The following is a 22,949-nucleotide window of genomic DNA, read 5'->3' as shown; positions in this document are numbered from 1 at the left end:
TTGTGTAACCTTAGAGAAATTTATAGAAAGGTCTAGTAAGACCATAAAATCAGTTCATGTATTTAGAAGTCATTGCAGCAGCACGGCCGTCCTTGCAAGTAAAACCGCATCATATGCATATAGAAGAGCTGGGATGAGTTTGGAACCTGGTCTGGTCATATATGTAATTGCAGCTGACAGAGCAGCCCCATATTTATTAATATATAAGGTGAACAGAACGGGGGCTAAGATGCATCCCCGTCTTACCCCTCGCTTAACATCCCAAGATGCTGAGAGAGTACCAATTTCATTATATCTGCTGAGGCAGTCCGGTTTAAATGTGACCAGTGCTAAAAAGCCACCAGATCTGCATCTATACCAGTATCTAGTAGCAATGTCCATAATTTCAACCTATTAACCCAGTCAAATGCGGATGTTGGGTCCATAAATGCCATGTGCATACGTCCCTTTTTAGCAATTGTGTATTTACCAATCATTACAAGCAAATTGATGCATTGGTCCACAGTCCCTCTTCCTTCCCTAAAGCCATATTGCAGATCTGAAATTACATTGTTGTCATCTAGCCATAGTGTTAGGTGGTCCAGAATCACCTTCCCCATAAGTTTCACAGCCGAATCAAGTAAGGAAATAGGGTGATAACAGGCAGGGTCATCCCTGGCACTCTTTTTGAAAATTGGTAAGATTGCTGTGACCATGAGGTCGGCAGGCCACTCACTGTCACTGCATTGAAAACTCTTGGCCCACACCCTGGGATCGGCTTTATAAAGGTCTGTGGCAACCCTGTGTAGACCAGGCGCTTTCATCCTAGCTGTGGCCACAGTGGCTTTATGAACCTCATCTACCCTAAAATTCAATGGACTCGTTTCTGCGCTGGGCTCTCATGGAGTGTCATTCACCCCTAGGTCCACCTCTCTATAGATCTGTTCAAAATGTTTGATCCATTTGTCAGTGGGGATAATACAATCCACTCTCGAGGGGTACTGAGCTGCAAAGAAAGGTATATTAACAATTTCCATGAATTTAGAGCTATTGGACAAAACACTGGCCTGATTCAAATCGTTCCATGCCTGTTCCCTTATGGTTTGTTTTCTTTGCTTAACAGGGGATTTATACGCTCCCCTAAATGCCTTCACCCTTTCCTCATACCTGGGTTTTTGTTACGTAGCGATCACTAGGGGTGTATGAGATTTCGAGCACTCCCCATCTAACCATTTTCCCCCCTTAATGTCTTCAGCCCTGCGTCTGGTCGTTATGTTAACTGCGATCCGCTTTACTAAATTACTATAGGCTCCTAATACCAAGCTGTCCTGTGTGTGGTTGTCAAGACAAAGTTTAATGTCTTCCTCACCTTCTGCATATATCTTGTCTAGAAAAACCTCTGGTATTATCTTCTCTCACTTTATTCTGCGACTCTGGTCTGTTGGTTTGAAATCCCTATTCGATAGGCTCTTTCCCTCAGCTCCGTGAAAGACCTGGACCCCTACCATTACCAAAATCAGCTAGTTATGATTGCTAAAGCCACTCCAACAGGGGTTTAAGTTAAGTACGGCGGGCAGTAAAGGAGCAGATACCAAAATGAAAACAATAATGGAGGAACTGCCCCTACCAAAAAACCATGGATCTGACTCCGTTTCACCAGTATGTTCAAGGCAGTGCAGATTATTGGCTGCAAAAGACACACAAATGATGGGTTTAGGCCCAGATCTCTGTACTGGGGTGAATGTTTGACATTGATCAGCATTCTGTCCATCAGTTGTTATTTTTGCGATGGTTAGCTGCAAGCAAATTCTCTTTACGACAACCTCAGTCTGAACGTTCAAAATGAACGGAAGGAACCTAGGTGTCCCAAGGTCCCTTACCTAGGGTGCAATTGGTTTGGCAAAGATGTACTGTAGCAATATGTTCAATGACATTTTGCTGCAAAAGGAATTATAGAAATTGATCACCAACAGAGTAGGGCGCTTGGTGAAGGTTAATTCCATTGCTAGTAGATAGAGTGAATGACAGGTCATCAACTTGGATATATATATATATATATATATATATATATATATATATATCCATATCCATATCCATATCCATATCCATATCCATATCCATATCCATATCCATATCCATCTCCATCTCCATCTCCATCTCCATATCCATCCGCCCTCCAGCAGTGTGAAAGGAAAGAGCCACAAGCAGGGAATATCCGGTGAGGCTGTTTAATGGCAACTGGACAGCGTAGGTATGATGCATTTCGGATTGTTCCTTCTTCAGATACCTCTTGCTGCCGCGCCTCATGTCCGTGTTGCCGAAATTCAATGCCCGCAGCTATTTAAAGCGGTATGCTCACAGACTCCTCCCAACCATGTGATCATACGCCCTGTTGAAGATGATAGAAAACTCCAACACCCAGAATGCTGTGTGTCTGAGATGGCGTGATGTGGGAAACTGCCGTTATTTCTGATAGTTTGTAGACGTTGTGAGACTCGGCAAACTTGATGAGGTCGCTTTATAAAGTCCTGGCCCCTCGAGTCCCTGCATAACGTTCCAACCCTCAGGACGCTGACTCGCTGGGTCATAGGTTGGCGAGATTGCACCAACACTCCCGTGAAGTCACGGTCTGCATATTAGCAGTGTCCCTCGCGTGCCGGCGCACAGTTGGTGGGCTGCCTGATAGCCCATACCTGGGCACGCTCCATTGCCCAACTGACGTAGAATCCAGAAAGCAGGCAGCCGCTTAGCAGAACGGGGCTCTTTTACGTGTCTTCTGGTTGACACGGAATATCAACATCAACAATATATATGTATATAGATTGATATATATAGATAGATATATCCTTTCCGGCATAGTGACGAATACATTATGCAAAAAATAAGCAGAGAACTCTGGGTAGTTCTCAAGTTTAAGTGGAAAGCAGCTCCTGTATAGAGCACTCTCAACACCAGCGACACTCTAGATCTGCTCACCTCAAATGTCTGCTTTTCTATCAAAGTTTTTAAGCATAGGATTAGCACAGTGCTATCCACGCCGATATAGAAATGGACAAAGTCTTTAGCCATTTCTACAGCAAAGTTTTTACGCGTAGGACTATCACAGTGCTGTCCTTGCCGAGGTCTCTATCCTGATGGATCATCCTTTGCATTAAAATCTGCTATGCTCTTGCTGCTATGCTCTCGCCCAGAAGGATCGCCTGAAGGAATCCGAGCCACCACTTCAGCACTGGCAAATATGCAAAGCAGCGACGTGGACTTCCTGCCACACTTTTATAAGACACTTCTGCCTAAATGCAGTGGTACGCAGGGGCGGCACTTCACTAGATCCATGCAGGACTTACTGATAGTAATCATCAATTTATATGCCTCCGGGACAGGGTATTGTTGTGAAATCCTTTCTCCAGGTGAGAAATCTGCAGGTAGAAGTATCCATGAGAATGAAAAGTTACTTAATCGCGGTAATGATAGATCTGGTGGATACTCTTATCTACCTTCAGATTCCTCACTGACCCGTCCACTTCCCTGTTTTGAGATGTGACCCATAGAGCAAATTAATAAGGTTCCATTTTAATTCTTTAATGCTACCGCAAGTTGTCACGATTTTTTACTCCATGGCTCGGAAAAAATGGAGGGAAACTAACATTGTTTTTCTGGAGTGGGCGCATTATGGACTCTACTGACGGCTCTGAAGTTTTCTAGATCTATTCTTATGCCTGGGGGTAGTTCTACAGATGAGGAATCTGCAGGTAGAGTATTCACCTGAAGCATAATTGCCACATTTAAAACCCTTTAACTTATGTACACTGCTACACTGAATATATGTAACTGTTCTCTTGTAAAATGCTCCAACGCCTAGTGGCTTGGGTGGACAATCTGTGGCTACAGAAGGGACATGTCTTACACCGATTGGACTGCTGTTTTCTCATTACATTCTCAAAAGCGCAGCCTGCAAATATCTTGACTCTTCTGTTAGAAATACTTTACTGTTTGGGATTTTTCAGTGACTTGCCCATAATACTCTGAAACCATTCTAGAGCATCTGATTCACTGGGGGCTTTACAGATCTGTTTAAAAGAGTTCTGAAACATACTCCCATCATCCACTGGAGCAAGTGGTACTAAGGAAACGCACACCTTCTGCCCAAAGGTATTGACCAAGTCTCATCAAGGTTTTTTGGTGCATTCTTTCTCCTCAAAGCGTTGGATGTATTCGAGAAAATGTTACAGTAAGCATGCTACGAGATTGTATCTGGATAGAACAATTCATTTTCATTTTAATGAAGAGTCCCTCACCCCTTTTGGAGACTTGACAAGCCCACTTCCGAAACTGCAATTTCTATATGGATCATCTCCTGCATTTCATATTTATTTTTGCTCTGTAGGGAAAAACTGTTGCAGCAAATGTTTAAGCACATTACAGTAGAGAATCACTTTATTGCTTACTTAATTGTGATTCCCTATGTGCAACAGGTATGCCCAGATGTGGGTCCTGTGCTCACTTTGCCACTGAAACCAAGGTGTACTCGACTGAAGAGCCTTAATTAGGACGAAACCAGTCTTGGGTTTTTGTGTTCTGCTTCAGAGAGGACCTTGCTTGTTAGTTTGGGCTAGACTATTCATATTGGAGCAGGATCAAGGCTGATTTGTTTATGGGTGAGTCTAATCTGGGGTGACATTGTAAGCAAAAAGAAATTATGAACTGGGATGCGGCCCAGGTAATCACAAGTGGCTAAGATTAATTCAAGTGTCCCACCTATCACTTTTTAGTTTTTTGCAGTGTAACCGGTTTGCTGAGATGTGGGTCCAGGGCTCACTTTGCCACCGGACATAATCTGCACCTGACTGAAGAGCTTAAGCTGGGGTGAAACCGGTCTTGAGTTGCTTGTGGTTCTGGTTCAGAGAAGACCTGGTTTTCCAGTTCCAACTGGACTGTTCCTATTGGAGCATGTGGCTGAGTCAAATCTGAGGTGACCTTGTGGGCAAGAAAGCTATGCACTGGGATGTGGCCAAGTAATTGCCAATGTCTGAAATTAATTGAAATATCCTGCCCATCATCTTTTTAGTTTGTTCAGGAGAGCAAAGACAGCATCCTTAAAGAGTAATGAAGGACAGCTAGCTACATGGTCCACAGCGCAAACATTTTCCAAGCACTAAGCTGTTGATTCTTCCAGCTGCGATGCATACATTGGTCAAGAGATCATAGTGAACATGTTTACATAATACACTAGCTTCTCAATGTTGCTGTTACCTCTTCCCACAATAATCCCTTATTTGTGCTATCTACGTCCTTGTTGGGAATTGGAGTAACACAGGACTTTCATCTAGTATAAAATTACATGTATGGTGTATTTTACTACTACTTGGAAGGTCACTTCTATTCCAAATTCAACCCACCTATCTGTCAGCCAAACCTTCATACCTATACATTTTAGGAGTGAGGAATGGCGAGGAGGTGGGAGTGTATCAAAAGGTAATGGGAGGAATGAGTGCAATATGTCCAATTACTGGGAATCGCTCGGAGTAGCATTCCAACCCATTGTCTCTTGCCCCCATGCCACCCCAGTTTAGACCCACCCATGTGTAAAATCAGTTTGTGTTTGATTTAGAGGGGAGTGAGCATTACTGCATATGCATCATGCCATCTTCATGGTACCGAACATGCACTGATCCGAATTGAACATCTTTTAGAACTAGTGTCCGGTTCTGAAACTTGGTTCCATGTTACTTAGTAGGTCAACTTCCAGGCTCTATGGACTAGGGGTAATTGATGTCCTCATTAATTAGTACATTCTATTGTCCAGCAGAGGCGCAGAGACACAACACCCCCCTCCCCCCCACAAAATCCTACCATATTGGCAAAGTTGGGTTTAAAAAAAACTAGTATTGGACGTAAGTTGAGCTAAGTTTCTAAAGAGAGATGTAGGCATGATCCCAGCCGTAAACATATGAAAACCCAATTGAAATTAATGGAGGCTCGTTTTTCAACATGGTATTAAAAATTTGTTTAGAAAACCTTTAAACATGGGAAAAGAAAATTATTGACCACAACTGTAAATATCGTCATTAAAAAAATCAAGGGCCACTCAAAACATTTAATTTCAGAAATGTGTTAAAACTAATGCTGCAGATAGTAGATCTTCAGTACCTCCAACAGACATTGGTGTACTTTGCAGTTGGCTGTGTCCTCTCCTGCCATGCAGGAGAGCATGCAGATTTTGGAGCCATCGAAATGTGTTGAATACTTAAATGAAGGGCTGTGCTTTTTTGACATTTTAGTGGTTCACCTCCTGTTTCTGTTCCCATGTAATTACTTGACCTGTACTAACACGTTTAAGAGATAGGAATCTGCAATTTCTTTCGTTGTCATGTGACAATATTATTTCCCCTAACGGGGCTTAGTACACAACAAGCTGGTTCTAAATTTGAAGACATTCAACAGCAGTAAGTTTAGAAACTTCCACTCTCGAATGTCCACAAATTTGTTTTAATTGAGAAGCTGAAATAGTTAATGGTCGATTTCCCACTGACGATTAACAATAGGTTTCCAGTAAAAGTTAATATTGAGAATATTTTTTTGAAGATTCTTGCCCTCTATTCATTGCGGTATTTGTAGCTTTGGAGAGGAGAAGCACACTGGTATTCTTTCTTAGGCTTATGTTGTTGTAAGGATTATTGAGAATTGATTAAAAATAAAGCATTGCGAGTGTGTGCCTTGTGCAGTTGATGACCATTATTTACCGATCTTGCGTTCTATCTATGTAAACATTGTGTTTTTATATGGAAAAAATTAAATTGTATATATTCGTATATATTCAGAATATGGAACCTCATGCAGGTAATAAACCATTGAAGAAAACAAAGGTGATTTTAAGATTCAGCTGTGCAGCAGTGTTCCTGGTTTGGAAATGCTGCCTTCAATTTTTTTTATTTATTTCAAGCGGAAATTAAAATGGTATGTTTCTCGGTTGCACATTGATTTCTTTGAATTTGAATAAAATGATATTATTTGAGTGATTACAACTGAGCTGCGGTTCAGTGAAAGCGGCCCAGCATTGTACCTTAAAAGGTCAGAATGCTTAAACTGTTTCATCTTGTCCGAGGCAAAAATTGGATCAGAAATGGTTTCTAGGTGACATGTGTTTTGAAAAACGATCGCTTGTCGACTCCTCTGCCATTGGAATAGTTGCTCTTCAGCAGCTTGCCTTCCACTCATTTCCTCCTCGGCTTACCAGAGAGGGCAGTACAGCCCTTGAAGCTTGGTGCTGGGAGAGAGACTGTTCTACTGAGCATGCTCCTCAGCTGCCACTGTGGGCTGGGACTCATGAACACTCCAGTGCTGTAGGCCTCAGAAACCCGTGGTGAAAATCTCAAGGCTTGCACGACTCAACAGGCCTCTGAATGAGGTAGGGCCCTGGATGCATGTCGTTGAAGGACTTGTGCTTCCGTTTCTTAACAGCTTACAGGATTTGGGAAGGGTTGTTTGGTTGAAATGTGAGCCTGAATTGGAGGCCCAGCACACACACTGAACCAGTTTCCAGTTGCTTCACTTTCTCTCTTTTCCTGTTGCTTACTTGGCTGGTGTACCTAGAGCCTTTGTACTTTTGCTTAAGCTGCAACACGATTTTTATGATGTCATCTCCTTGCTGCTTCCTCCTAGAGTATGTATGCATCATGATTATTTAGTGTTAGCGCAGAATTGTGTTTTTTGTGCATTCGCTTCATTTGCATTAAATGGTCGTAGTGTACTTTACCAGTGGTATGAATTTTCTATTTTATATTCCATAGTCTCCTACTAAATCTCGTTTTGTGTCTAAAGAAACCGGTCTGAGTCTAACATTGCTATTTGATTGTCTTGAAATACATGCATATCAGTGAATACCAGGAATGCATTATTGTAAAGCATTGTGTGTGTCGAGTTGAGTTGACTTATCCTGAAACTATATGAATTGGCTTAAGCGCAGATCTTTTTTCATCAAAATACTTCTGTCGTGTCTGTCTGAACCAAAGTACTGGTCATTATTTTCTGCATGTGACCGCCAACCTATGGATTCACTTTTAAGATTCTGACACTGCTGCAGTCAATCGTGGTCTTCCGGCGGCAGCTATGCTTTGAATTGAGTTTTGTACCTAATCATTATGAAAAATGGCAAGAGGCCCTGGTCTAGCTGGCCTTAAGGCACCTTTCTCTCCACTTGCAATCTCTGTCCGATGGGCGCAGCATTTGGACTTTGCTTAGTGTTCTTCTGATCCTCGCTCGTTTCCCCAGTTACTGTCTAAAATAATAAACTGACCTTTGTGCGTCCCATGCTTAAGTACTTTATTCTGAGGCCCTTTTTCTCTCATGTGAAATGTCTTCCTTTTGTCATTTTGTATTTGTTTGCATGGTGTTTCGTCAACTCTTTTGGGCATTGAGAATGGTCCAAGGCTGACCACAGCACAGCTGGATGCAGGGCCCGTCAGAAGGTTTGTTTTCTGGAAAATGCAACTTGATGAGCAGGTAAATTGCTCCTCCTCGCCCTTGAAGTGACAAAACATTGAGAGAATCTCGGATATGGATGGAAATATTTGCTTTTGGCCTGGTAAGTAAGTTATTTTGTTTTCTACTTTAAGAAGACATGAATTCTGTTTTGAAAATGGTGTTTTATTTCAATGGTCTGTCTGCTACTGTACTAAACTTGAGAGAAAAAGTGCAGTGTTAGAAAGGGTTGAGCTTTACACAAGTATGCAGAGGAGTGCCCTGGTTTGCTGATTGGCAGATGTATTCCACTAATATTGGCATGTAAGTGTCTCAGTGATTTAGTAGTTTGTAAAAAATTTAATTTTTGATTGATGTCAAAGGCAGTCCAAGACTTATAGCTGAGCTGGTTAAGAGATCTTTCCATTGCTAGCAGCTGTGTATCTTACTCTAGTACACCACTTGAAGTGTCTTAACCATACTGTTGCATTTAGTTTTGTGATGTTGCTTCTAAATAGCTTCTAGGCACTTGACATAGTAGAGACTTGACTCTACAAAGCAGAAAATGTCGGAGACAAAGCGACTTAAAGAAATTAGCTATAAATATAGTTTGCCAGTTTGGAAAGGAAAGTGGAACACATCTTTCGCCTTTGTCGAAGGTTTTCCTCAATGGAAAGAAAGAAAAGCTGCATATGTATGGGTTTTAAGATCATTGTCACTGTTCTGAATCTGGAAGAACTGATTTTCTAGAATAGACGTGGCTCCAGATATGCTGTGATAGCTGTTAGTTTGCAGGTAATTTTTACTTGGATTTCAGCATATTTCTTACACATTTTGATATGTACTTGAAGGCCATCGTCCTGTGTTGCACAGGAGAACAGAACATTCTCATGGATTTCGTATCCTTGATAAATTTTATTTATACTCACATTGCACCTTTCTCATTTAATTAAAACAGTTAAGCAAAATATTTCAGTATTTTAGAGTTTACTCCATTGCTTTCCTTCATACTTTCCTTCTTGCCTCTGCCATTTTGGGTTGAAGAGGATTTTTATTCACTTTGAAATGCCTTTTTCAGTACCTTTCCCTATTTCTTTTTAACAACACTGAAATGAGCCCTAAAATTAGTCTTGTGTGATAGTTCAGTGTTAATCAGCACATATAGTTGTTTCCTGAAATCTATGTGCCAAGGCCATCAAAATAGTTTTGTGAGGGTGTAAGTTGCCTTGTTACATTTTTATATTTGCTAATAGGCAGTCATGTACATTTTCCATCACTATCTGAAATGTTTTGATGATCTGTCATTCTTGGGTAAGGCACATTTAGTTCAACAGAAACTTCCAGAATTGAGTCTCTTAAATGAAAGTTGAAATGTTTTTACTAACAGTCTATAGTGTAATTTATGGAGTGGTTCCAACTTTTACAGTTCTATTATTCCAAGTTCTTCATGTTAAGTCTAGAGAAATTTTAAAGGACCATTAACTCTGATTCTTTTATGGTCCTTGTGTGTATGAATCTTATTCCACCTGTTCCAGACACTTGTGCATACCTTAAGAATGAGGGCAAAAGGACTTGTGCAAGCCGTTCTTCACTGACTTGCTTTGACAACCTTATTTCCTTCACATCTCTATCTCCTTTAAGTACAATCTGTAGCTTATCAAAGAAAGTCACACCACATCCATGTCTACACGCCAGTATTTCAGGGTCCAAAAATCTGATTTGTAAAAGACTGAATCAGCATTGTAACATTTGCCTAAATGACACATCCATTACCATCAGTCTGATTATCAAAGCAAATCAAATCCAAGTAACGTTACTGAATCTGTGATTTAGATGATGGTTGCGATGGTGAATTTTGTGACTCTAGCTTGAAAGCTGGAATAGTAAAGGTTGAATGCAACATATTCTTTTTCCTTTGTTGTTTGTTCTTTTCTTTTTTTTTGTGGTTGAAGAACGCCATACCTTTCGTCTCCTATTTTATTCTCATCTCTTCCCTCTGTTACTTCAATGAGCATCACCCCAAAGCCAGAGCTACTACTTTCCTCGCCCTATTTACCAATCCTCTACCTAACGTTTTCCTTGAAAATTGACAAACATGTTGTAGCCAACAAAAATCAAATTTGTAGTTCTTAATAACAGATTGTCACGATTGTGGTTTTGTTTTTTTGTCAGGATGCTATCCATCTTACATGTTGGTCATTTAATGCAGGTGTACTGTACTTTCATAGGATAGGATAGGATTCATATTTATAAAGCGCACAAATGCAAACAGCGTCTTGGCACTAATGTAAGTGAGGGGATGTTGTCATGATGTCAGACTATGCCTGTGAGAACAGCATGGTCTTTAAGATCTTCCTAAAAGTTTGATGATTTGGCTGCAGTCGAAGAGTAGATGGCAACTCATTCCATAATTTAGCTGCCCGGTGGGAGAATGCTTTTCCACCCCATCTTGCTCTCCGAATTTTATTTACTTGCATAAGACAGGCGTTGCTAGATCTTAGTGTCCTAGCTGGAATATACGGCCTGAAAAATCTCAGCATATCCTTAGCTCCTCCCCCGTAGAGTGCTTTATGCACAGTGCATAAAGCCTTGAACTCTGCTCTTTGCTGTACAGGGAGCCAATGAAGGGCTCTGATTCCCTGTGACGTAGAGCTTCCTTTGGGGATATTCAACAGCAACCTAGCAGCTGCATTCTGCAAAGACTGTAATTTGTTACTCTGGGCTTTGTCAATTCCCAGAAGCAGCGTGTTACAATAGTCTAATTTAGACAGCAGAAGGCTCACTACCACCGTTGTTTGCAGAGCCTGGCCAATGAAAGAGAACATTTTTCTCATTTTTTTTATAAGATAGAAACAGGACGATGTAAGGCTATTTACCTGCGCTGAGAAATTGAGCTGAGTATCAAAAATTATCCCCAAATTTCTCACTTTAGGAGCCAGCTTAGGGCATTCCCCTACACTTATCGACCACCATGTAGAATTCCACAAGGATTGTCCTGGCCCAAATTCCATGACTTCCGTCTTATCGGTATTAACCTTTAGATAAGCTTGGTTCATCCAGGTCAGGATATCCAGAAGGCAACCATGAAACCTGACTGCTGTATCCTCTTGTTGTTTAGCCAACGAGATGATTAGCTGCGAATCATCCGCATAGGATACCATCACAAATCCATGTTTCCTAACCAGTCTTGCCAGGGGTGTGATATATATGTTGAAAAGTGTTGGCGAGAGTGCTGAGCCTTGCGGGACGCCACAGGGGAGAGTGAAACCCTCTGATTGCATTCCCTCCCATACCAGTTTCTGTTCTCTTCCTTACAGAAATGATGCCAGGAGGGACAAGGCTAGGCCTCCAATACCAATGTCCTGTAACTGTTGGACTAGCAGTGAATGATTTACCGTGTCGAAAGCTGCCGACAGATCTAGCAAGACCAGGATCGCCTTGCCTCCTCCGTCGACAATCTTCCGAATCTTTTCAGTTGCTACCATAAGTGCCGTTTCTGTAGAATGGTGAGCTCTAAAACCATGCTGGGTCGAATCCAGCAGATTATTGGCATCTAGGTATTTTGTAAAAGTATTATTCAGTGTTTTCTCAAGCACTTTAGCTGCCATCGGTAGACCTGCTATAGGGCGATACTTCTTACATTCCAAAGGATCCAGAGTGGGTTTCTTCAATATAGGCCTAATTATTGCTTGCTTCCAGGCCGTAGGGTACGTCCCTGCTTCAAGCACCTTATTAATGAGAGGAGTTAATTGGCTGACAATTTTATTTGCCCCTAAGTGCATAATTCTAGGCGGAACTGGATCACCGGGTGCGCCTGATTTTATCGAACCAAGTATGTTTAAAATCTCTTCATTCGTGACAGCCGGGAAACTAACTAGACTGGTCTGAGCTGGTTCTGCCTCAATGTATATTTCCTCACCCAGGCCTATACGAGTCTTCTGGAGGTCGTCATAAATAGAGTGGACTTTACTTTGAAAGTAAGTGGCCATATTATTACACATCTCTTGATATGGCTGAAATTTTTCCTCTTGCTGGGGTTTCGATAGCAAAGGGATCACCTTAAACAACTCTTTATCCGAGTTGCTGGCATTCTCGATCTTCTGCGTGTAAAATTGTTGTTTTGCCCTAACGATAGCCTCTTTATACCGTGTAAGGGCCTGATTAAATGTGCGTTTACTATCCTCTTTATAGTTTTGCCTCCAGAGTTGTTCAGCTCTTCTACACCTAGCTTTCAGGAGTTTCAGCTCAAAGTTATACCATGGCGCCGAGGGCTTAAGTCTCTTACTTATTACCACTTTCTCCGGGGCCACAACATCTGCGGCTGCCTGAAGCCATTGATTGAAATCTGCTACTGCTCTATCATTAGTCTGACCATCCCTACTTGGAAGTTGCCCTAATGCTGATTATAGATCATTTAATAGTACCTTATTCCATCCCCTGATTTTTGTTTTCACTACGGCATTCTGTGCATCGTGCCAGTGCAAAGAAGTTTTAAGCTTAAAATGCACTGCTCTGTGATCTGTCCAGGGGAGATCCGTCAGCTTAGTCACATTCAAGTTCTTGTTATTATAGAAAATGCCATCCAATGTATGGCCTGCCTGGTGGGTAGACTCCATAGCCCGCTGATTAAAACCAAAGGCTGCCATGTTGTCTAATAATCTACCGGTATCTGTGTTATTATCTAGCTCAAGGTGATAATTAAAATCCCCAAGTATTAACATAGAATCAGAATCTATACAGGATTCCATATGTGTCATCAGGGCTTGGGGAAAAAGCAGCTCTAGGTCCTGGTGGACGATAAATAAGAATTCCCTGGAGCTTCCAAAAATGAGGCGCCTTTATAGAAAAGCGAAATGCTTATGCTGGTAGGTCAGTTACAGCTTCAATGTACACTTTGAAACGGTCCTGATATACAATTGCTAACCCCACCCCCTTTGTTCGCCCCTCTGTCCTGGAACTTCACCGCATAGCCCTGAGGTAATGCAATGTTCCAGTCCGGCCCTGAAGCAAGGTCCGTCCAGGTTTCTGTTAAAAAGAGAATATCTGGCGAGATATTTTTGATCAGGTCCTCAATTTTGTATTTATGCTTCCCCAGTGACCGTATGTTCATCAGCATGCACTGGACTTGCTGACATACAACTTGCATCGGCCCATGTTTCCTATGTTTCCCATATATCTCGGAGGTCAAGGTATTGTGTGATGTATCTTCTATGTCACCCCTTACGTGACCAGCGGACGGTGATGCCGTACTTAAGTTTCCCTGGTTTTGGACTTGAGCGGGTCTATTAACTCTATCAGCAACCCCGGTGTTCAACATGTATGCGCAGCTGATACAGCCTGACTTTTCTGAGGGCCAGATACCAAAAGGCTTACACTCACCCTTGTTAAGTTCAAGTAGTTGCTGTCTGCTGTATGTGATAACCTGGAAACAGTCAGGGGTCCTGGTCCTGGGCACGTTTCGGGCGCAGACGGGCTTGCCTTTTGCGCGCCCGCCCCATAATGCCCTTTATACTTCCTGAGTAACAACTAGCACACCAACCCAGGTGCAGTGCGGTCCCGATTAACATCCGGGTACCGCCGGGGTCGAGCAAGCTAGCGTTTCAACCCGCAACTAAGCAGCAAGGAGAACGGGTGAGTTAACCAGTAAAACAATGTGCAAAAAATATCGTAAATATTCAAATTTGTAAAAGTGTTACACAATTTTAAAAGTAGGAGCAAAAAGTAGTTCTTGCCCTCACAAATGCGTTAAAAACCGCCTGCCAGTTCTAAATATTAGCATCAAACAACAGCCAAACTTACAGGACACAATGTACTTGTTTAACTTAAGAGGCCTATCATCCTATATCCTAGCTTTAATAAAAGATAAACCAACTCTGAATAAAGTGGAAATATAATTAATAGTGAAAAGCTAGTTTGAGCAGATTTGAAGTTCATTGTGTCTTCTGTGCCGTTATGGATAAATGGTTGTGGCTTAGGATTAGACAGCCACCTAATTTTAGCTTGTAAACAGCTTATAGCTCTGACTCCATTGCCATGTCTTTTGGTATGAAGTGTTGGTAGGCAGTCTTGCTTTTCTCATCTCTGTTCAATAGTTAAGTGCTTATTTATTAATTGAATTGTTGCTTGAGGCAGAGTGCTGATCACATAATTGCCATAAATTAAACGGAACCCACACCCAAGCCTTGCTATGGATCAGTGTTGAGTTGGATGAACCTTTTCCAAGCTTATAGGAATCAATTATCTCAGGGCTTTGGGGGGAGGGGGGCTTCAGACGTTTTCAGCAGGATAGGTTGAGAGGTGGGAAAGGAGAAAATTCCAAATATCCTTGAATGGACTCTTCGGCTCTGTAAAATAAAAACCTAATTGATTACCCCACTTCCTATGATAAAAGACATTCCCACTTAGGTGCCCCTATTGTCTTCTCTTGAGGGCTCTCAAATATCCTGCTCGGTTCCTGAGGCATCTTTGTTGTTTAACCATGGTTGAGGCTACTTACATGACCGCTTTATTCTGTCGTCCTTTCCACACAGCTGGCTACCTTCTCGCCAACACCACCTTACAGTTTCTGCAGACCTACCCTTCGATGAGCTTGTTAGAAACCGGTTCTGGTCTTATCGTCTCATTTTTGCATAAACACTTAATGGGCAACAGTGCTTCCATACATCAGCCCTCTCTTCCCAATTCTCCGTAAAGACAAACATACAAGTTCTTTATACCATTTTGCACTACCATTTTCTCTATCTCAGTTTCCTTTAGTGGCGATCCTTTCAAGGATCTTGTCATTTTCCTGGCCTAGAAGCATAAATTCTCTGCATGCCATTTGCCAGTTCTTGAGAATATTCCTTCAGTTAGCTTCTGGAGGATGCACTATATATTCACCATGCCATTTTGAAAACAACTGTCTTCACCTTGGCCATGCAAGAATGGACACATTTTATTTTTTGAGATGTTTGGGTGTCTATCCCTACTTCTAGATAGAAAGCTGATCGGATCCGTTCAAGGTACTCTTGCCTTGGCATCAGATTGATCCATGTTTGTTTTGTTCACAAAGAAATTAGGTAGAAAAAGTCCTCTGTGGGTATAACCCAAAGTCTCAACTTTCTTTATTCCGTACAAGACATGCAGTGGGGATGGATCTGCCTTCTTCAAGAGAATTATTGACTTATGTGAGACATTGTTTTATCATTACTTCCCCTTCCCAAAGTTTGCAAGGTTAAGACAAACTTAGACCTGATTGCCTTTAGTGTGCAGGTGGTTCTAATGCCCACTGGGAATATAGGACATCAAGCTGTTCATTTCTCTGACCAATAGCAGAAGTTGATCTCTGTTGTTCCCGGTTTAATAATTAAAATAAATAGACCGAAATCCATACTGTCCGATTCCACCTGGATCATAATAAGTACCACTGAGGCAACCGCTCATAGTACTCAAGCACCACTCACTCGTTATGTAACCTTATGTTACAGATTAAAGTTTTCATCTTGCTCACATAGTTGTTTACCTTTCCAAGCTTGTTCATGGTACTGAAGAAAATGACCTCTGAATATTATCAATATTTAAGAGAATTCATTTTTTTATATCGTTTGTAAGGTATTAATAGGCAGGTACTTACTGACCGGACTGGAGAGCGCTTCTCAAAGCTTTTAAATGTGGATCTTTGTGGCTTGTACAGCTCTTTTCAATGTATATGGTCCTATATTCCCAAACTCTCATTCCCTGCACTGCTGCCCATCGTTACCAGTTCCTCTTGTTCAGGCAATTGTGTGAACTGGTTACCAGCTTCCCTTGCTCTTAGCAATTCTTTACAAGAGGGATCTGCCTCCCACAACTTACAGCGAAAAACTGTTTTTTAAATTATTTTTAAGCTGTTCACCTTTTTTTTGTTCAGTCACTTTACAAGCCTATACAGCAACACTGTTGTTTCAAGCAGAGTGTCACAAGTGTTTTGCAGCAGCTCATCTGTATCCCTACTACTTGAACTATCTGTCAAACAGGCATTGAGTGCATGCCCGTGCTTTGATGCAACATTTGAGATTAAACTTCTCAAAATTGACAAGGATATATATAGTACAAACGCAAATCAATTTCATTTTAGAATTTCAAATCAAAAAGGTTTTCTGAAAACTGCTAGAGATTATGTGGCATTTTCAGTTTTCCAGCTGCAGACACCCATCCTCTTGTGGGCCGACCTCTTTGCTTCGGGAAAATAGCGCTGACTTCTAGTGCCACTTGTGTGCTTGTCATCTCCCCTTATCCCCCCCCCCCGCCTACTCGTTTGTATGCTTTAGCCTTCATGTGTTTACAGTGTCCACCTCTCTCAGTTGTCTTCCGTTGCTCAGATGGTCTTCTCTGATATTCAAATCCAGCCCCTTATGCTCCTCATGCCTTACAAATCACTGTTAGAAGGCGTGTCTACTGTCATTTGTGCTTCCATGGTAGGTAGTGCACCACCTTTGTTGCTGCATTTCCTTGATCCAGAAACGAAGGTAACTTACTCGACCCTGCAGCTTGCTCCTACAGCGTGTGCGTGGGTCTGTTGTTCATGAGCTTTTTCTGAGACTGGCTTGGAGACTTAACATCATGCAGCCATTGCCGTCTTGCACCGGGTTATATCCCTTCCTCCCACATTAAATATTTAGGAGAGGATTAAATAGGTGGAGTGGTGGTGTCACTGTGAAGTGGCAGTACCTTGGGACCCAATTGCGGGAGAAGATGAAAAGCAGCTAAGATTAGAGATGCCTTATGCTTTTAGTCTTGATCAGGGCTCTGTCAAAGTTAGCTGATAGGTTTAAAATACTCGTGACTCTGACTGTCCATCACCAGTCTCTATTCATCCTTGGTCCAGTCAGTATCCATGTTCATTTCAGCTCCAAAGCTGGTTGTGTTGAAGGAGAGAATGGAGTTGTCTTCCCAGAAGGCTTGTAGCTGGCTGGTTGCAGTGCCTTCCAGAATATGAGTTTTGGAATTGGTTGATAATATATACCAGATCCGTTGGCTCAAAATGTGTTCTTAAAGTCAACAGTCTTCACATTGCCTTTCTCCAAACATTAGGCAACTTGCACATGAAAATGAATCAAACCGTTCAACTGGTGGAGCAATTTATGGGACTAGGGCTTGAAAGGCCCAGGGCACACAGGTTTCAAAAGATGAGTGGGTGGTTGGGGAGCGGGGCAATGAGAGCTCTTGAAAGCATTCTTCAACTGACCATGGTTAAAATTTGTAAAAGGTGGGGAAGGGGGTGGTTGTTGTTTTTTTTTTAAGTGAGATATAAAACCAGGTGTCACATTGGTCTTGAGAAAGTGGTAGGTCTTTTTCTGAAAAATAGGCAATCTAAAAAGATTTACGGTTTATAAATGGCTTCTTTCATGCATTGCATTTAATATTGTTTGTTGCAGCTAAGATTTGGTCCTTGTATGAGAGAAAACATTTTTTGCCTAGTATGCCATCTGAAATGTTGTAGTTTGCATGCCAAGTGCGTTCCACTTGGTGACTGTAGGACTTTAAACTAAAACCCTTACAGGAGAACTATTTACTTTGGTTCTTGATTGAAAAATCTTTAAGAAATGTGGTTCCCATTGGAGCTTGTGCTTCGATAATTTAATGAATGTATTTTAGGCTGTTCACGCTTTCCTCTATTTCTTGAAAAGGGATGTTTGAAGTTAGCTCTTCTTGAAGTTTTTTTTTGAGTTTTAGAGACTAAACCAGTTAAGACAGATTTCAATTCCTCAAATATTTCCTTACCTGGAGCAGGTATACTTGAAATGTCTTTATGAGATCATTGAATATGTTATGTTCATATGTTATGTTACTATATTTATTAAGTGCACGAATACCCTGAGGTGTAGTGGCGCTGAGGTCTAGAGAAGCAATTTTATGAAAGGCACAGTCTCTATTTATTAAACAGCCAAGTTTTCAGGGCCTTACTGAAAGCAAACAAGGATGGAAGCGTTCTAATGGAGAAGGGAAGTTCATTCCAGAGTTTGGGGCTGCCATCCTAAAGCTTTTGTCACCCCAGCTGGCTTTGAAAAATCTCTGAATTGCTAACAATTTAGCTCCTTCTGAGCGCAGATGCCTTTTAGGGACATACCAGTATAGCAGGCGTCTCAGGAATTTAGGACCAGAATCATGAAGTGCCTTGTAGGTAATGCAAAGGACCTTAAAGAGAATACAGCTCCTGACTGGGAGCCAGTGCAGCTTTTGGAAATGTTTCCGGACTGAATGATACTTAGGAATTCCCAGCAAAAGCCTAGGGGCCGCATCCTGGATCATTTGCAACTTATTGAGTTGTTTATCAGGCACACCAAGATAGAGACCATTGCAATAGTCTAATTTGGCAAGAATCAGTGAGGTAATCACCGTTTTCTTGCTGTCTGTGGGAATAAAAGTTAGTATTTTTTTGATTATTTTAAGCAAAAAAAACTCGATGAGGAAACGGCATTAACCTGTGCCTCAAAGTTCAGTTTATTGTCCATGATCACACCAAGGTTTTTAGCCTTGGCGACTGGAATTGGTGCGGTCCCTTATTTGTCAGCCTACCAAGTCTGTGACCAGTTTGGCAGAAAATTGCCAAAAATGACTATTCAGTTTCATCTGCATTCAGCCTTAGACAATGAGAGCTCATCCAGGACCTGACGACCAGCATGCCGTCCTTAAAATTTTGCATCAGTGGTAGAGTATTTTTTGACACAGACAATACAATTTGTGTATCATCTGCATAAGATGTCAGAGCCAGTCCGAAGGATCTAATGAGTGTCGCCAGTTCGGATACATATATATGAAAAAGAGTTGGGCTCAAGGATGAGCCCTGTGAGACTTCACATGGAGGACCAAGGGAGGAGACTCGTAGCTGCCCAGAGCTACCGATTGTATTCTACCGGACAAGAAGGAAGAAACCAGTGTAAGCGCTTTGTCGGAGATGCTAATGGAATGCAGACGTAAAAGGAAATTGCTATATGATCTGGCCAATGAAATTGAATTGGGTGTGTGGGGGAGGAAATGCCTGTCAGAGATCCAGATGAAGTCAAAGTAGGATCCAGAAAGTGGCCTTCTGGGCGGGAATGAGCGTTGTTCGTTATATGCAGACTGATAGAGGCTGGGTCGTCAAACAGATATTTGATCGAGTTGCTCTGGAAAATGGAACCACGTGGTTAGGGCTCCTAAGAAATCAAAGGGATGTAAAAGAGAGAGAAAGCCCTGCTGTATGGTTGATGGGGTGGCAGACATCAAAGTAGGTTAAGGGGGAAGATTTTATAGAAAGATAAAGCCATTGCTGTTGTAGTCTGCAGCTGTAGTCCTTCAGCTTTCATGTGTCCATGATGGGTATAATGTTATGTTCCGAATAGTGAAAGAAAAAGAGTGAAAGGGCTGTTTTCCAGGAAGCTAATTGACACTGCTGCCAAGCCCATGAGTGCCGGTCTGTGCAGGTCTCTACAAGCAAGACTCTTTGGATTTTAAAAACCGAGATCCAGGATAGTATCTTTGATTGTGTCCTTATAAAGAAAAATTTATTGTATAGGAGAAGTGCTATTGCAGTTCAAGACTGGTAAAGATGTGGCCATATTGCTGTGCTCTGTGCTGTTAATACCAGCCATGTCCCAGACCTGGTAATAAATGGCCATTGGCCTTCTCATCTTTCAAAGACTTTGCTTCCCTTTGCCCAGGTTTCCAGCCAATCTATCCTCCTTTCTTCCAGTCTTGCTGTGTCCAAGAAAAGATGCAGGGTGAAAAAGAAGCCTACTTGTCGGTGTGCACCTGGGTGGGGATAATCTTGGTGATTTCCCTGAGGCAATACATTACCAGCCATATCGCTTGTGCCACACACTACTTCCTGTACCGTAAGTGGAGCCTAATCACACATCTACTCCCAGGGCCCTACACAGGCACTTCACATACGGCTTTGGATAAAAGATCTCTGCTAAAGAGCCCTATAGAGGGTGACCGTCTAGTATTGCAGCGCCGGCTTGACGGCGAGCAAAGCCCTATGAAGAAGTATGGCACTCGCAAGAGTGTGTGAGGGCTCTTAATCCAAAAAGGAACCACCCCATTTGTTCAAGAATACCTGGCCTTTTAGAACACCTATTCTCCCACCTCTATAGGAACTGCATACCCATTTACCTACAACTGAACCAGATTTCACCTTCAGAAGTTTAGGATGATTACTTTGTCCCCAGTGCCAGCACCATCCAAACCCATTACTAGTTGCGCTGTCTACCTACAAGAATCATGTTTTCATGGTCCAGTCTGGTGGGCATGCAGACTTGTCCCCATGTACACCATGTGGAAACAGCACTATGAATACGTACAAAAGACTGCTTTTGTCTAAATGCAACCCTATGTCATTTTACAAAAATTCTGTCCCCGGCATTGGACTTAGTTTCTACAGATGATCCACTGCCATCTGCATTTGGACAGCTATCTGGTAAGAGCATTCTCTAAAGTACAGACTGCAAATAACTTGACCAGTCTAATCAGAAAGTGTTACAACCTTGAATTAGCTACTGAATAGCTCAAGATATTCTCACTTCATCTAACAGCATCATATTAGTTGGGCCTTTCTGATAAATTTAGGGCTGAGATCAAGTACATTTTTTGTTGACCGTTACTCCGAGAATATAGGTATGATCTCTACTATTTTGAAAACCCTTAGCCTGCACTGTGCCATTGGCCCAAACTTCCACTCATACAAGCTGAATTTTGTAAATAGTATGCATTGTCATCTGCAACGGGGAAGCGAGTATGACTGTGTAGACCTTATGGTGCATGCATAATAGTAATCAAGCAGTGGTCTGAATGGAACAACTTTTCGATGCAGCTTCTGATCCGATTAAGGCCTCAAGAAACCCTATGTACTAGGAGTTACTTAGTCACAATTAAAGTTTGCAGCAACACAAAACATTTCAAAATCCTAACTTCTTTCCAAAGCTGGCTTAGAGTGGTTAGAGGACATAGGTTCAGCTATGCCTCCAAAGGTACAAAGCGAGAAGACCATATGCTCGTGCTATTAAACATTTGTTTAACAAGCATTTGCAATGCAATAGGTCTCATATTTGCGAGATTTTGAGAGCTACTGGCATTCTAAATGACAATGCCTTTAATTTATGTGTTTTGACAACCTGCAAGCGGTGCATAAAACACGCCCTTTCTACTTGTAGTCCTTGTTGACTTAATAGCACCAAGAGATTTTGTTTTGGTAGTGTTTGTTAACGCTATACGAATGTTCATTTAAAAATAATTGCATTAATAATGATTATAATTATTAATATGAAGGAGGCTCTTCCTGTACTGAGACTAATGGAAGCTTGTCTGCTACGGTTTGTGCTGTATCCTGGTGTGTGAGAGAAACAAGCAGTGCTGCTGTCAGTGCTGGAATATTCGACGTGAGGGAAGCTTGCACAGCTGCTGCCTGTGTTGTAACTGTTCTCTATGCAGGGGATGGTGTTGGGGTGGGGGGAGTGTGTGTGTGTGTGTGTGCGTGCGCACCCTGCTGCTGCCTGTGCTGCACCGGTTATGCAAGGGATGCTTGCACTGATGCTGCCTGTGCTATATCTGTGCATGTGTGTGTGTGTGTGTGTGTGTGTGTGAGTGTGAGAGAAGAAACAAGTAGAACTTCTGTCTGAGCTTTACATGTTTTATGTGTGAGGGAAGCTTGCACTGCTGCTGCCTGTGCTGTACCTGTTCCATGTGTGAGGGAAGCTTGCACTGCTGCTGCTTGTGCTGTACCTGCTCCGTGTGTGAGGGAAGCTTGCACTGCTCCTCCCTGTGCTGTACCTGCTCTGTGTGTGAGGGAAGCTTGCACTGCTCCTTCCTGTGCTGTACCTGCTCTGTGTGTGAGGGAAGCTTGCACTGCTCCTCCCTGTGCTGTACCTGTTCCGTGTGTGAGGGAAGTTTGCACTGCTGCTGCCTGTGCTGTACCTGTTCTGTGTGTGAGGGAAGCTTGCACTGATGCTGCCTGTGCTGTACCTGTTCTATGAGCGAGGGAAGCTTGCACTGATGCTGCCTCTGCTGTACCTGCTGCGTGTGTGAGGGAAGCTTGCACTGCTCCTGCCTGTGCTGTACCTGTTCCGTGTGTGAGGGAAGCTTGCACTGCTGCTGCTGGTGCTGTACCTGCTCCGTGTGTGAGAGAAGCTTGCACTGCTGCTGCCTGTGCTGTGCCTGCTCTGTGTGTGAGGGAAGCTTGCACTGCTGCTGCCTGTGCTGTGCCTGCTCTGTGTGTGAGGGAAGCTTGCACTGCTGATGCCAGTGCTGTACCTGCTCTGTGTGTGAGGGAAGCTTGCACTGCTGCTGCCTGTGCTGTACGTGTTCTATGTGTGATGGAAGCTTGCACTGCTGCTGCCTGAGATGTACCTGCTCCGTGTGTGAGGAAAGCTTGCACTGCTGATGCCTGTGCTGTACCTGTTCTATGTGTGAGGGAAGCTTGCACTGCTGCTGCCTGTGTTGTACCTGTTCTATGTGTGTTGGAAGCTTGCACTGCTGCTGCCTGTGTTGTACCTGCTCTGTGTGTGAGGGAAGCTTGC

General features: G+C 42.5%; 1 protein-coding gene across 6 annotated transcripts in view; it reads left to right on the top strand.

Moving 5' to 3' along the window:
- Positions 1–22,949, top strand: part of EHMT1 (euchromatic histone lysine methyltransferase 1) — a 984,283-nt gene that overhangs the window by 115,144 nt on the left and 846,190 nt on the right. The window contains exon 1 of one of the 6 annotated variants that reach the window (XM_078642014.1): positions 7,286–7,384. The exons of the other annotated variants lie outside the window; for them this stretch is intronic. The gene's annotated coding sequence lies outside the window, so the exon portion shown is untranslated. Of the gene's footprint in view, positions 1–7,285; positions 7,385–22,949 lie in introns of those variants that run through there. 6 annotated transcript variants of the gene reach the window in all.

Source organism: Lissotriton helveticus, chromosome 5_1, assembly GCF_964261635.1.
Source record: "Lissotriton helveticus chromosome 5_1, aLisHel1.1, whole genome shotgun sequence".
Classification (NCBI taxonomy): domain Eukaryota; kingdom Metazoa; phylum Chordata; class Amphibia; order Caudata; family Salamandridae; genus Lissotriton; species Lissotriton helveticus.
This window is presented reverse-complemented; position numbering and strand designations above follow the sequence as displayed.